Source organism: Carcharhinus amblyrhynchos, chromosome 19 (assembly GCF_965287045.1).
Source record: "Carcharhinus amblyrhynchos chromosome 19, sCarAmb.v2.hapA, whole genome shotgun sequence".
Taxonomy (NCBI): Eukaryota; Metazoa; Chordata; class Chondrichthyes; order Carcharhiniformes; family Carcharhinidae; genus Carcharhinus; species Carcharhinus amblyrhynchos.
Genome location: NC_137342.1, coordinates 11,788,419 through 11,802,912, shown reverse-complemented (window position 1 = coordinate 11,802,912; position 14,494 = coordinate 11,788,419). Strand labels below are relative to the sequence as shown.

The 14,494-nt window shown below is 41.6% G+C and overlaps 1 protein-coding gene across 1 annotated transcript in view; it reads right to left on the bottom strand.

Moving 5' to 3' along the window:
* The window catches only part of rerg (RAS-like, estrogen-regulated, growth inhibitor), a 99,959-nt gene extending 98,705 nt beyond the window's left edge, over positions 1–1,254 (bottom strand). The window contains exon 1 of the mRNA XM_080207820.1: positions 1,171–1,254. The gene's annotated coding sequence lies outside the window, so the exon portion shown is untranslated. The remainder of the gene's footprint in view (positions 1–1,170) is intronic.
* Positions 1,255–14,494: the final 13,240 nt, after the last annotated feature.

Here is a 14,494-nt window from a genome sequence, read left to right as displayed (position 1 = left end):
CAGGGCCAGCTAAAAGCCAAGACCTACTTCAAGATTTGCTAATTAAAATAGCAAAATAGTGCAGATGCTGGAATCTGAAACAAAAAAAGAGAAAATGCTGGAAAATCTCCGCAGGTTTGACAGCATCCGTGGGGAGAGAATAGGGCCACCGTTAAGTCTAAATGACCTTCATCAGTTCTGATGAAGGGTCATCCAGATGCTAAACATTGGCTCTATTCTCTCTCTACCGATACTGTCAAACCTGTGGAGATTTTCCAGCATTTTCTGTTTTTATCACTAACCATAATGTTACATGTGTGTACTGCATTCTATCATTTAACCTGTGCAAGTGATATAATATGTAATTATACAACAATTGCAATACTAAAGAATTATGCATATTAAAATTGTTACATTGATTCAATATACATGCATAATTTTTTTAAAATGTCATAAATTGTCATACAATCATCTGAAACCTTTATACTTTACTCTCTGGCCAAGTATTACACATCATAAACTCTCTTTTGTTAACATAGGTTGGAACAATGTACTTGGTAGAACATTGATACCTAATAAAATTCTAATATTTTATCCTAAAACATGTTTATCAATCTGCATAGAGTGGTTCTGAAATGAATTGGGCCTAAAAAAAAGTGAACTTTGCTGTTATCCACAAACACTCAAAGTACTTAACGAAAGAAAGCACTAAATTTGCTTTGTAACCGTGCTTTAAGAATCAAGAATGAACTAGAGTTTAGGATGCAGAATTGGTTTAGTTTTATTTTGCTGTCTATTTTGTCCTAACCATTTTCACACTGTTTCCCTTACAGCCAAAGCACCTCCCCCTTCAGATATATTTCCCCATCATCCAAACTGCTCAGTTTTCCTCGGTATGCATTTTGTTTTAACTTATTTTTATACAAAGCAAATATCCCTTAACTCACGTGCACCTCACATTTAATTTCGCCCGAATGCAGGTCAAGAATTTAATCCATCCCTCACAGGCTGTGCAATGCTCAATAATAATCAAACATCTAACTTTGGGAAAGCTCTCCCAAAGGCAATATCCACCCTCCAGACACAGCAGAAATCTCTTCAAAAACGCAAACCTTACAATACATTCCCACACGTCTGCACCAGAGACACAGTTTCCAACATGTTGGACATTAAACCATCGCACAGACTTACGGTAAGGTGTTGTTCACGCACACAGGACTGTCTCCCTACAACTCCATTCCAACGATAGCATATCCAACCAAAGACATTGTTTTTATATAAGGGTTAGTGATGGACAATTTAATTCACTTTGATTATAACTTGAAACAATTACGCTTTGGTCATTGATTACATTTTTGATCCACACAGAGGACAGGCAGATTTAAATCACTGATCCCTTTCCAGGGCCTAAGCTTCGAAATCACAGAATAAACCTGAGCTGTAAATCCATTTGACACTTTACAGGAAATCAAATCCTACTTGCTAAAGGATAGCAATTTTCTATATTAAATTGACTTTTTTTGTGTCAAAAATATTGGTCTATTATTGTAATCTAACAGCTTTATAACTATTCCCCATTTGGGAAAAAAAAATCAGCCCACACTATTCATACTTTTTTTGGTTTAATGCTAATTGAGTCAACCTTTGATTTTATTTATTGTCACATCTAATAGCATACAGTGAAAAACATTGTTTCTTGTGCGCTATACAGGCAAAGCATACCATTCATAGAGAAGGAAACAAGAGAGTGCAGTATGTAGTGTTACAGTCATAGCTAGGGTGTAGAGAAAGATCAACTTAACGCAAAATAAGTCCATTCAAAGGTCTAACAGCAGCAGGGAAAAAACTATTCTTGATTGGTTGGTACATGACCTCAGAATTTTATATCTTTTTCCCGATGGAAGAAGGTGGAAGAGAGAATGTCCAGGATGCATGGGGTCCTTAATTATACCAGCTGCTTTGCCGAGGCAGCGAGAAGTGTAGACAGAGTCAATGGATGGGAGGCTGGTTTGTGTGATGGATTGAGCTACATTCACAACTTTTTGTAGTTCCTTGCAGTCTTGGGCAGAGCAGGAGCCATACCAAGCTGTGATACAACCAGAAAGAATGCTTCCTCTGGTGCATCTGTAAAAGTTGATGAGAGTCATAGCTGACATGCCAAATTTCCTTAGTCTTCTGAGAAAGTAGAGGCATTGATGGGCTTTCTTAACTATAGTGTCGGTATGGGGGAAAAGGTTGTTGATGATCTGGACACTTAAAAACTTGAAGCTCGCGACCCTTTCTACTTCGTCCCGCTGATGTAGACAGGGGCATGTTCCCCTTTCCACTTCCTGAAGTCAATGACAATCTCCTTCGTTTGGTTGACATTGAGGGAGAGATTATTATTGCCACACCATTAGATTCTCTATCTCATTCCTATGCTATCTCGTCACTGTTTGAGATCTAACCCACTACGGTGGTGTCATCAGCAAACTTGAAAATCTGTTACCCAATCTGAGCAACCTCTTGGTTCGTCTGAATTAGTGACATTTGGTTACATCTCTTCCTCAGTCCAATAAAACCTACAATTGTAAGTTTGAACTCATTTTCTGCCAGTTAAGCCTTTTACTGGAAACTGCGGACAATGATTTGTGTGAACTGTTCTTTGAACAGTTGCTATTCTGATGCATTTACAACCTCCTGCTTGAGAAAAAGTTAGCTATTCGCCAACTTTCTCTGGTGCAACTGAGTTACTGGCAGACCATCAATATTCTGGTAAAAATAAATTAAACTTTTATTGTTTAGCACAATTTTTACGTGGCCAAAGCCTTTATACAGTGCTATCCTGCTCCTTCTTTGTGCACTCAATTAGTTCAATGTCTTTGTTCACATATTTTAGCGCATGCACAGGTTAATCAAAGTGAGAGCCATGAGAAAACTTAATGTTAATTATGATTCTAATTGTCACTTACAAGTTCACTGAATACAGCAAAAATTATTATTGAGCGCAAGGATAAATTTTTCCTTGAAAATTGCTGTAAAGTGTTTCAGTTATGTGATGGCTCATGCATCACGTGTCTTTTATTCTGACAATGTATATTTGATTTGTCACTGCATTATATCCAATAAATAACATATGTCCGTGCATACGTCTGGGAGTCAGATGGGATTTTGTATCCAGTTACATGCACGTTCACCAGAAAAATTTACAGTTCATTATCCCTTTCCGTTGAAGAGTCCTCAGGAGATCATCTTTTACATCTCATGGATTATTTCAAGCTTTGAAACTTTCAATTCATTGGTAGGGGGCCTTTTCCAGAAAGAGTGGATGAAAGAATGTATTGTAATGTACTGATTTTAATCAGGCATGGATTCTAACAGATTCTACAATAGCTCCTCACAGTGATGTCTGCTTTCTGATTTCTTCTGCTTTGACAATCACTTCAGCTATTAAATTCACAGATGATTGGTTCGCAAATCCACAACCTCCACCACATAGGAGGACAAGGCAAGTAATTGCATGGGAACACCATCCAGTCCAATTTCCCATTCAAATCACAGACGTACGTATCGCCGTTCCTTCATGCTCACTGTGTAATAAAACTCTGGAACTCTTACAGCACTGTGTGATTAGCTTCACCACGTGGACTGCACTGTTTCAAGAAGGCAACTCAGCGTCACCTTCTCAAGGTGAACTAAGGATGGACAACAAATGTTGGCCTTAACAATGATGCCCATAACCCAGAAGTAAAAGCTTTAAAAAGAGGGATCATGAGAATCTCAGCACATTCTGATGGCAACCTGTCCTGTCTGACACCTCATATTCTAAATGACTTATCTCTGGACATGTGCAAGTAGCCTTTATTTTTGCTGGAATTAGTACTTTCAAAAACTGTGATGGATTCCATTTAAAATGGATTTGATTTATTGCACAGTGAGTTGAGAGGAACACAGAAAATGCTGGAAAAACTCAGCAGGTATTTTCAGATTTCCAGCATCTGCAATATTTTGCTTTTAGTTTAGTGAGTTATTGAGGTGGTTGATGTCATTTCCATTCCACATTTATTTTCTCATCTTCAGTTCCATCAAAGCATCATCAATATTGGGGGATGGCGGGGTTGGTGGTTAATATCACTGGACCAGTGTGCCACGCTAATGCTCTGGGAACCTGGGTTCAGATCTCACCACGGTGTTGGTGGAATTTGAAGTTTATAGATCAGGAATTGAAAGCTAATCCAAGTAATGGTGACCATTAATAATTATATTTGATTGTTGTGGAAAATCCATCTTAAAATCATAGAATCCCTACAGTGCAGAAGGAGGCCATTCAGCCCATCGAGTCTGCACCAACCACAATCCCACCCAGGCCCTATTCCCATAACCACACATATTTATTCTGCTAATCCCCTGACACTAAAGGGCAATTTAGCATAATCAATCAACCAAACCCGCACATCTTTTGAGTGTGGGAAGAAACCAGAGCATCCAGAAGAAATCCACGCAGACATGGGGAGAACGTGCAAACGCCACATGGACAGTGACCCAAGGTCAGAATTGAACCCAGGTCCCTGGCAGCAGTGCTAACCACTGTGCCCCCGTGCTGCCCCCATGTCCTTTAGGGAAGGAAATCTGCTGTTCTTACTTGGCCTGGCCTACATGTGATGTAACACCCATATCAATGTGGCTGGCTCTTAAATGCCCTCTGAAATGTTCAGTACTAGGGCAATTAGGACCGGGCAACATGAAAGAATAAAATGGCGGAGGGGTGGAAATATGGGGTATATATTTTGGTTGGCAATACCATTCCTGTCAGCATGATTTTATCTATTTATTCATTTATTATTGTACAAGTAGGCTTACATTAACACTGCAATGAGATTACTGTGAAAATCCCCTAGCTGCTACACTCCGGTGCTTGTTTGGGTACACTGAGGGAGAATTTAGCAAGGCCAATGCATCGAAGCAGCATGCGTTTCAGACTGTGGGAGGAAACCGGAGCACCCGGAGGAAACCCACGCAGACATGAAGAGAATGTGCAGACTCCGCACAGACAGTGACCCAAGCCAGGAATCAAACTGGGGTCTTTGGCGCTATGAGGCAGCAGTGCTGACCACTGTGCCGCCCCAAACACACAAAGCAAGAAAATTTGGTAAACTCTTACAGTCCCAACAGAAATTCCCTTCCCCCACCTCCACCTCTCATTCTGCCTGGTTTTCTGACCTATGAATTAATATCACACATTTTACACAAGAGTTTCATTTTTAATCCATGCCATCCAACGCAAGAACATGGGGAAAATTGTGTTCACATGATGCCTCATCAAATGGAGCCATTCAGATTTGCGCTGGTTACCTGGGAGAGTCATCGTGGTAGGCCAGCACCCGTGCAGGAAGTTCAGTGTATTTTTTTATTGCTGTCTCAGAGTTACAAAACCAATGCTCAGAGTGGACAGCGAAGCCCTTAATCCAGCCCCTTGCTTGCTCCAGAAATACAGTTCAGATTCAAACTGAATCCAATTCACAGTCTCCACAAGAGAGACATACTAGATCCAAGCTGACAAGAGCAGGCGTTACATCTGATCTCCGACTTGATCCTACACGAAAGGTTGAGTCGTTCAGGCCTCCTCGTTGATTATTTTTGAGCCTTCAGCCCTGAGGAATTGCGTAGCGTCATTTTAAGCTAAGGAATCCAACAAAATATCCAGCCCAAGAGTCTCACTCTGATTATAATCAGTAATTCTCTTTCAAATTTTGTTTGTTTGTTTTATGTATGTTTTGATCCTTCTCTCTTTTGACATCAGGGCGTGTTGGGGCCCATTTGCATTGAACGTAAGAGAACCAAACGCTTCAGCCTAGTTGAAACATATGCCGGGTTGAGCAGAATGTTTATTTAAAGAGTGGATATGATGAAAAAGGCCTTAGAATATCAATGCTAATTCCAACTCAGGAGCTCGAGAAACATCCAGCGAGAAACTATAGGGTCCTGTCCCAGTTGACAGCTTTGAAGTCATTTTTCATCATAGCAGTTCTTGACTAGATCAGTGATTGCAACACAAAGGTAAGCAGTTTTACAGCTAGACTTGACCCATGTGATCTCCTAGACTTGTTCCATCTATCTATGGGGGTGGGGGAGGAGGTCAGAAAGGAATTTTCCAGAGTATTTCTTCCAGGGCTCTCTCTGTGGCTTTGCTTCGCCAAGGATATTATCTAACTGCTAGGGAGGTGCAGAGGAGTATCACACCTCATGTATGGAGTTAGTTTGATGGGCCAGTTAATATCTTCCTGATTCACATGATAGCTCCCAATTGCAATATTCCACAGATTCAGGTACTTGGCATAATGGCTAGCAGTGCTGCTGCCTCACAGCATCAGGGACCCGGGTTTGATTCCCGGCTTGGGTCACTGTCTGCGTGGAGTGTGCACATTCTCCCCATGTCTGCATGAGTTTCCTCCCACAGCCTGAAAGACATGCTGATTAGGTGCATTGGCCATGTTAAATTCTCCTGCAGTGTACCCAAACAGGCGCCGGAGTGTGGCAACTAGGGTATTTTCGCAGTAATTTCATTGTAATGTAAGCCTACTTGTGACACTAGTAGATAAACAAAACTTGATGACGGTGCAGAATATCAGAGCTGATAGTCCAGAAACCACATTCTGTAAACTTGTCATCCCAATAACCATAGGAAGTAGCCTTTGTCAGCTCTAAGCAACACAGGAGCAGATGTAAATCTGTGCTGATTGTTTCTAGTACCTAAGATCCATCCTATGCATCAGAGGCTGGTCATGTATCAGTCACCTAGGTTCTGTTTGAATGGTGTACTGCTTGACATTCTTTGAAAAGGTCATTGTGCTAAGAGTTGACCCTGAGAATCACAACTCAAATGTCAAGTCCTGATATTGTATGAGTATGCATAGTGGGAAATGAAAGAGCTGTGGGTATGATCTCGGTGCATGGCAAGGAGCAAACATGGAGCAGGTTAACAAGCAAGACTTTGCAACTTGCACATTTGTCTATTATCTAGGATGTATTGTTGTGCAGCCATGCAATGGCAGCTTTCTTAAGGACTGACATCTTCTTGATCAGAAAATCCTACAATCCAGATGGAGGCCATTCAACCCATCGAGTCTGCACTGACTACAATCCCACCCAGTCATAACCCCATGACCCTGTGCATTTACCCTATTTAGTCCCTCTGATTAACATGGCCAATCCACCTAACCAGCACATCTTTGATTTTACACTATTTACTGTAAAGTATTCCTGAGACCAAGGGGTTGTACGACGCATACACATTTCTTTCTTTGTCTTCTAACCTGGTCCCTAGACATTCAAGTGCTATGGTCAACTCCTATCAGGAATTGTGCACTGCTGTCCTTCTATTCTGCTCCAACATCAATATAATTATCAAGTAACTCTCAGCTCAGGTAAATCCCATCTCCACAGTGAAAATGGGGAGACTGGAGCACAACATACCTAGCATTCACTGATATCACACCTGATCAACCTGGTCCGCATCCCTTCATGTATGTTGCCCTCATTGCCTTTCTCCCTGGCGAGGTTGTGATCTGGCAGTAGGAGCTTAATGTCAGCCTTGTTAGTACTGGGAAGTACTGAAAGAGCTGGAACGGCCATGCATTAGCCCCAGGAAGAAACAACAAAGAGCACTTCCATTTACAGATCTTGTTCTATTTAATTAGTATCAGTGTCAAGTGGAAATTGCTATGCACTGACGCTAAATGCGCAGTTTAAATGCGTCATTGCAGAGAGGTGGCTCGATGTGCTGAGTCTAAACTGGATTTAAAGTCAAACCTTGGAGAAGCATTCTAAGCCACTGTGTCACTTAATCCCCGAGTGTGTTTCTGATTTCAGCTCAAACCGCCTTCTGTCTGTTGATGGACAGGTTTCACAAAGTCTCTTTGAAAGAACATATAAACCTCGCTGTAAAGCAGGAGGAGAGAAAAAAAAAGGTAATAGAAAACACTGGCAAAATTGCACAAAGCCATATTGCTCTGTGCTGATAAAGTTGACCCGAAACAATATCCTGAACTGTAATCTCAGACCTTGCAGCAGTCAAAAACTATACAAATAACACTTGTTATGTTCTGTGCGTCAATGAGCTCAATGGGATGGTTACATGTTCTCACAAGCTACACATTGAAAGGAGTGACAAAGGAAAACCATTATCCAAACCAAAGGAGGCACTGGCACATTGGAAACAAAGGATAGAGTACCTGTATTTACAATGCATTATCTCCCAGAGACCATGCAGGGGTGGAAGAAAGAGCAACTGAACACTAAAATCAAAGAGCAGGAGAGAAAAAAAAATTAGAGATGATGGAAATAACTTTGCATTATTCAAAGCAAATATTTCTCTTTCATTGATTCTACCTCTTCATCTCATTTTTCATGTGATCATCCTCTTTACTTGAAAAGCTTGACGTACGAGGAATGTTTGAGGACTCTGGGTCTGTGCTCGATGGAATTTAGAAGGATGAAAGGGGATCTTATTGAAACTTACAGAATACTGAAAGGCCTGGATCGAGCAGACGTGGAGAAAATGTCTCCACTGGTAGGATAGACTAGGATCTGAGGGCACAGCCTCAGAGTAAAGGGATGACCTTTTAGAACTGAGACGCGGAGAAATTTCTTCAGCCAGAGGGTGGTGAATCTGTGGAATTCATTGCCACGGAAGGCTGTGGAGGCCAGGTCATTGAGTTTCTTTAAGAGATTGATTGGTAAAGGGATCAAAGGTGGGGAATGAGGTTGAGAAACATATCAGCCATACTTGAATGTCAGAGAAGATTCGATTGGCCAAATGGCCTAACTCTGCTCTTGTATCTTATTATCCTGACCTAATTTTATTTTTGTAACCTCTTTGGCTTCTCTTTATTTTTTTTTAAATAGTCCTCCGGTCTGCCAAACTTGCAATGAAACAAAGCCAGAATACTGTGGAATTCTGAAATCATATAAAAATAAACTAAAGTATCTGGGCACACGCAGCAAGCCCAGTGACATTTGTGGAGAGAGAAACAGAACTAACTGTTAGGGTCGTCAGGACTGGGAACACTCAGAGGTTTTACGACGGTCAAGCGGGAGAAACAGAACAAAGGGGAAAGTTTCTGATGGGGCAGAAGACATTAAATGACAAAAGAGTTGCTGGGGCAGAACCAAAAGGGTAGCAGTGGAACAAGTAAAGAAACAAAATCGGTGTTTAGAGGAGATTATAAATGGCAGAATAACGAAGAGTTCCTTTCAGAAGCAAAAACTAAAGTGAAACAAGTTTAAGACTGAAATGTGCAAAGACAAAATGGGAGCAGAAAATAGGCTACTCAGCCTCTTCAGCATGTTCCACCATGCAGTGAGAGAGGGTGGTAGCACAGTGGTTAGCATTGTTGCCTTACAGTGTCAGGGACCTGGGTTCAATTCCTGCCTTGCGTGACTATGTGGAATTTGCACATTCTGCCCATATCTGCATGGGTTTCCCCCTACAAAGATGTGCAGGCCAGATGGATTGCCCATGCTAAATTACATGGGATACTCGGGTGCAAGTTGTGGGGGGGGATGGGGTTGGAATGATGAACTAATGAGGTAAATATCTAGGGTTACAGGGATAGGGTCTTGGTAAGATGCTCTGTTGGAGAGTCGGTGCAAAGAACCAAATGGCCTCCTTCTGCACTGTCAGGATGCTATGGCTAATTGGTGTCTTAAGTCCATTTATCTGCCTTGGTACTGTGTATTGATATTCCATTAATACTGATTCAATTGCATCAATCTCAGTTTTGGCATTATGAATGGACCCCTTGGGCAGGTTTTTCCATCAGCGCTCACTCCAAACTTGGAAAATCCCAACAGACCTTTGCATGATCCACCAGCTTGCTCCCCGCCCCCCCGCTTTAAATCTCAAGTTTTTTTTTGTAGGGAACATATCCAGATTTCCATTCCCCTATGTGTGAAGGGGTGCTTGCTGACATCACTCCTGAACGGATAGCTCCACTCCTGGGTGACATTCAACCAGAACAGCTTGGGGAAATGCAAGCTGGTGCAAGGGTGAAGGAGATCCATAAGAGTTGAGGATCAAATCTGAGTTTGATGCAGTAATATTATTCCCGTATTCCCACACACCCATGAAGCTGAACATGGGGAGAGCAAACATCTAGCCCCCCCTTGTGGAATGTGTACAGGATTACAGGAAGGCAATTCTGATATCCAAGCTGTAAATTCACTGGATCAGAGGAATAGTTATTTTATATTCATTGTATTTGACTGATCCTGCATAGCTGTAAATAATTACTTCTCTAGCTGTCTTTTCAAATGATGACTACGATGCTGGATTTTCTGACTTTAGTTTTTTATCGTAGATCAAAAGCAAGTTAGTTCCTTTGTCACAGCCAGTAAATCAAACAGCCCTTCATTACTGAACTAAGCTCCTACATGCATGAAAACTATAAAACATCACAGAAGCCTTTATCTTTCAAGTGAAACTAATTGCGAACACCGAGCTGCGACAGTTAAAATATGTTTGTAAAATTGCCAAGTGGTCATAAAGGGCTTTGATGTGTATTTGTGAAGCTTCACATGAAATAATACTGGGGTACGGTTTGCATGGTCTCCCTTGCCGGTCTTATCTGCAGAGTTTCAACACTTTCCTTAGGATTGGAATTCTACAATGCAGGAGGCAGCCATTTGGCCCATCGAGTCTGCACCAACCACAGTCCCACCCAAGCCCTATCCCCATAACCCTATGTATTTACCCTGGCTAGTCTCCCTGACACTAGAGGCAATTTAACATACCTAACCCGCAAATCTTCGGAGTGTGGGAGGAAACCAGAGCACCTGAAGGAAACCCACGCAGACACGGGGAGAATATGCAAACTTCATACAGACAGTGATCCAAGCCAGGAATTGAATCCGGGTCCCTTGCGCCATGAGGCAGCAGCACTAACCACTGTGCTACCATAATCTGTAATCTCTCTCAACTGCCCCACTGACTACTAATAAAGTAATTCATAACTAACATGAACGTGATCTCACAGTGCACATCAGGACTTTGTATTAGAGGAACTAGGAAGCCAGTAGGTCTGGAGTTTTATATATATACTGCTTTGAAATCATACCAATTCTACAGTTAAGAAAGCCCACCAACGCCTTTACTTTCTCAACAGACATGGTCATTACGACTCACCAATTTTTACAGATGCACCATAGAAAACATTCTTTCTAGTTGTATCACAACTTGGTATGACTCCTGCTCTGACCAAGACCTCAAGAAACTACAAAGGGTTGTGTATGTAGCCCAGTCCATCGTGCAAATTAGCCTCCCATCCGTCTACACTTCCCGCTGCCTCGGAAAAGCAGCCAGCATAATCAAAGACCCCACATGTCCCGAACATACTCTCTTCCACCTTCTTCCATCAGGAAAAAGATACAGAAGCCTGAAAATATGTACCAACTGACTCAAGAACAGCTTCTCCCTTGCTGCCATCACTTTTGAATGGACCTACCTTATGTGAAGCTTTGTCTTCACCCTATCTGTAACTGCAATACTATATTCTGCACCCTCTCCTTTACTTCTCCTCTATGAACTCTGCGAATGGTAGTCTCTATAGGTCTCAATAAACAATACTTCACACTATATTCCCATAATGACAATAATAAATTAATTCAACCAACTTAATATTACCTCCTCCCAATCTTTTAAACTGCTTGTCAAAAAACAACTATTTACCTGGTACATTTCTGGGTGTTCCTTTCCAGCACACCATCTCTCTCAGCTGATCTTGCAACTTTTTTTATTTGTTCATGGGACATGGGGTATCACTGGCTTTTATTGCCCATGCCTCGTTGCCCTTGAGATGGTGGTGAGCCGCCTTCTTAATCACTGCAGTCCATGTTCTGTGGGTCGACCCACAACGTCATTCGGGAAGGAATTCCAGGATTTTGACTGTGAAGGAACAGCAACATATTTCCAAGTCAGGGTGGGGAGTGCCTTGGAAAGATATCTCTTATTGTAATTTCATTGTTACTTTGTTTAGATTCTATAGATTGTCATTAAAAATTGAAATTTCACATTTAACATCTGTAAGATCGTTTGACATGACTGTTTAGCCAAATGACAGCCTCTTAAGATTAAGATGAAACGCCATTGATTTTCATTGGCCCAAGAACGCCTGTTGTCTCTTTCCTAAATGCATTACAAAGAGCGATTTACTTTGGCAGCTTGTTTTCTTCACAGAATAGCTCAGAAATAAACCTTCACTGACTGCGCTTAAGCAAAAAAAATAAACTTTTGGTAATTCTTTCATGTCAGGTTCAATTTGCAAAGCCCTGCTCCCAGTTTGGAGCCTTGCGACAAGGCAATCAAGTTTGAAGATAAGGGGATAAGAACTGATTGTCAGGATCAACCACACATCTAGCAATATTCCCACCTGGGAACCTCACAAAATACTCATTCACCTTACTGTTCTGTTCATCTGACTACTGTGAAATCATCTGTTCTGAACACAGATATCATACAAATAGAACATTATCCTTAAAAGTGGCTCAAATCTATATTCTCAGGATGTAGAACGCAGCAGATCAGAAGGCGGCCAATTGGCCCTTTGTGCCTGCGCTAGCTCTTTGAGAAAAGACTATCCAATTAGTCCAATTCCTTACCATTTCTAAAGACCGCTGCAGCACAAAGGGGTTCACCCCCTGATAGGGCAGTGCCCGGGCATGACCCTCTTCCCCTGAGCATCTGAGCTCCCCTAGGTGGTCTGCTTGGCAGGTGTAACCATGAGAAACTGATCAGATTTCACACCATTCTGCTGTTACGCCAACGTGAATAGTTCATCTTTTATTTGTTATTCATTCATGAGACATGGGTGTCGCTGGCTGGCCAGCATTTATTGACAGATGGTTTTTTTTTCCCCAACATTTATTAACAGTTTCATGGCCATCAATAGAGTCTTAATTCCAAATATTTTTTATTGAATTTAAATACCACCATCTGACATGGCGGGATTCGAACCAGGTTCCAGAACATTAGCTGAGTTTCTGGAATAACACTGTGGCGATAATACCACTAGGCCATCACCTCTCCGATCTTCTGGGGGTGGAGGGGATAATGATTCAGGTGTAGGGCCTGATAATGATATGTTAATAAACACAAATATTTTTTAACATTGGGAAAAGCATACCCATCACTGACGGGGGAGGGAACAATTATGTCACATGTTATGTTGACACGAACATCCATGACTGCTCTCATGATATTATCCACAAATGTCGTCGAATCCAACTGACACGATCGGGAGTGGAAAATCCAGTCCTCTCCCTTAGCCATCAAGTTCTGTAGTGGGACTTGAACCCAGAACTTCTGGCCTAGAAGTAAGGATAGCACCACTGTGCCACAAGACCTCCCTCAGTCCCTTGCAAGTATATATCTTTTTGAAAGCTTCCAGCTCGTAACAAACTGCTGCAAAATACGTTGTCTTGATGTTTCCCCTGATCAATTTGCCTATTATTTCAAATCTCTCCCCTCTGGTTACCAACCCTCATACTAGTTATTTATTCAATAAAAACCCTTCATAATTTTGCCCATATTTAGATACGGTGCTCTAGAATAACGAATGTTTTTTAATTTCCAAATCCATTCTTCTTTAAAAACAAAGCTATAATATATACGTACAGTCAAATGTTGTATGTTAATGCTCCTGTGAAATGCCTTGGGTTTTTTGCAACCACATTAAAGGTGCTACATAAATGCAGGTTGCTGTTATTGTGCTAGGTCAGGAGATCAGACCACTAATCAGAAGGAATGATTAAAGGGATGGGGACTTGCTTGGTGTTGTGTGTCACAAACTGGTAAATTCATTTATAGGAAGGTGTTTATGAATTTTTCACCATTTTCTCACAGGGGTTATTCCCTGACCTCCCCCACAAAATGTCATTACATAATATTGTCAAACAATTGTCCTATTTGTCAAACAGCGCCAACCTTCTCACAGCTGAAAAATATAAATGTTGAGCAGTAACACAAGGGCAAAAATACTGATTGCATTCTTTCAGTAGATAGCTAGGTTTACTGGAAGACAAGGTTGCAATGTGGTTTGAGTTGATTCTCCACATTGGTGAACCTCAGGGTCAGAGCACAGTACTGGAAAATTGATTCACAGGCCAGGATTTTCCAGCCCCGTCGAGGTGGAACCTGCTGCGAGAGATTCAGCAACCCAGCCTAAAGTCCATCGACCTTCAGTGAAACCGGACAATCCTGTCCACAATACCTGACCACTCTCTGCCTTCTTACAGAGGAGCAAACATAGTGATGTTTGAACATTCTGCACCCCTGTGACAAAGACAAAGTAGTAATCATGAGGCGGTGTTGGGAGAATAACCTGAGCATCACATTTTCTGGAGTCAGGGTCAGGTCAGGCAATTTGAATAAAACAAGTAAGTGCCCAAAACAGTACTGGCGCTCTTTAGGCACCCTTTAAGGTGGGGGAGGGCAACAAGCAATGATGTTGGATTGAAAGAGCACACAAACAGGAATTTAGGG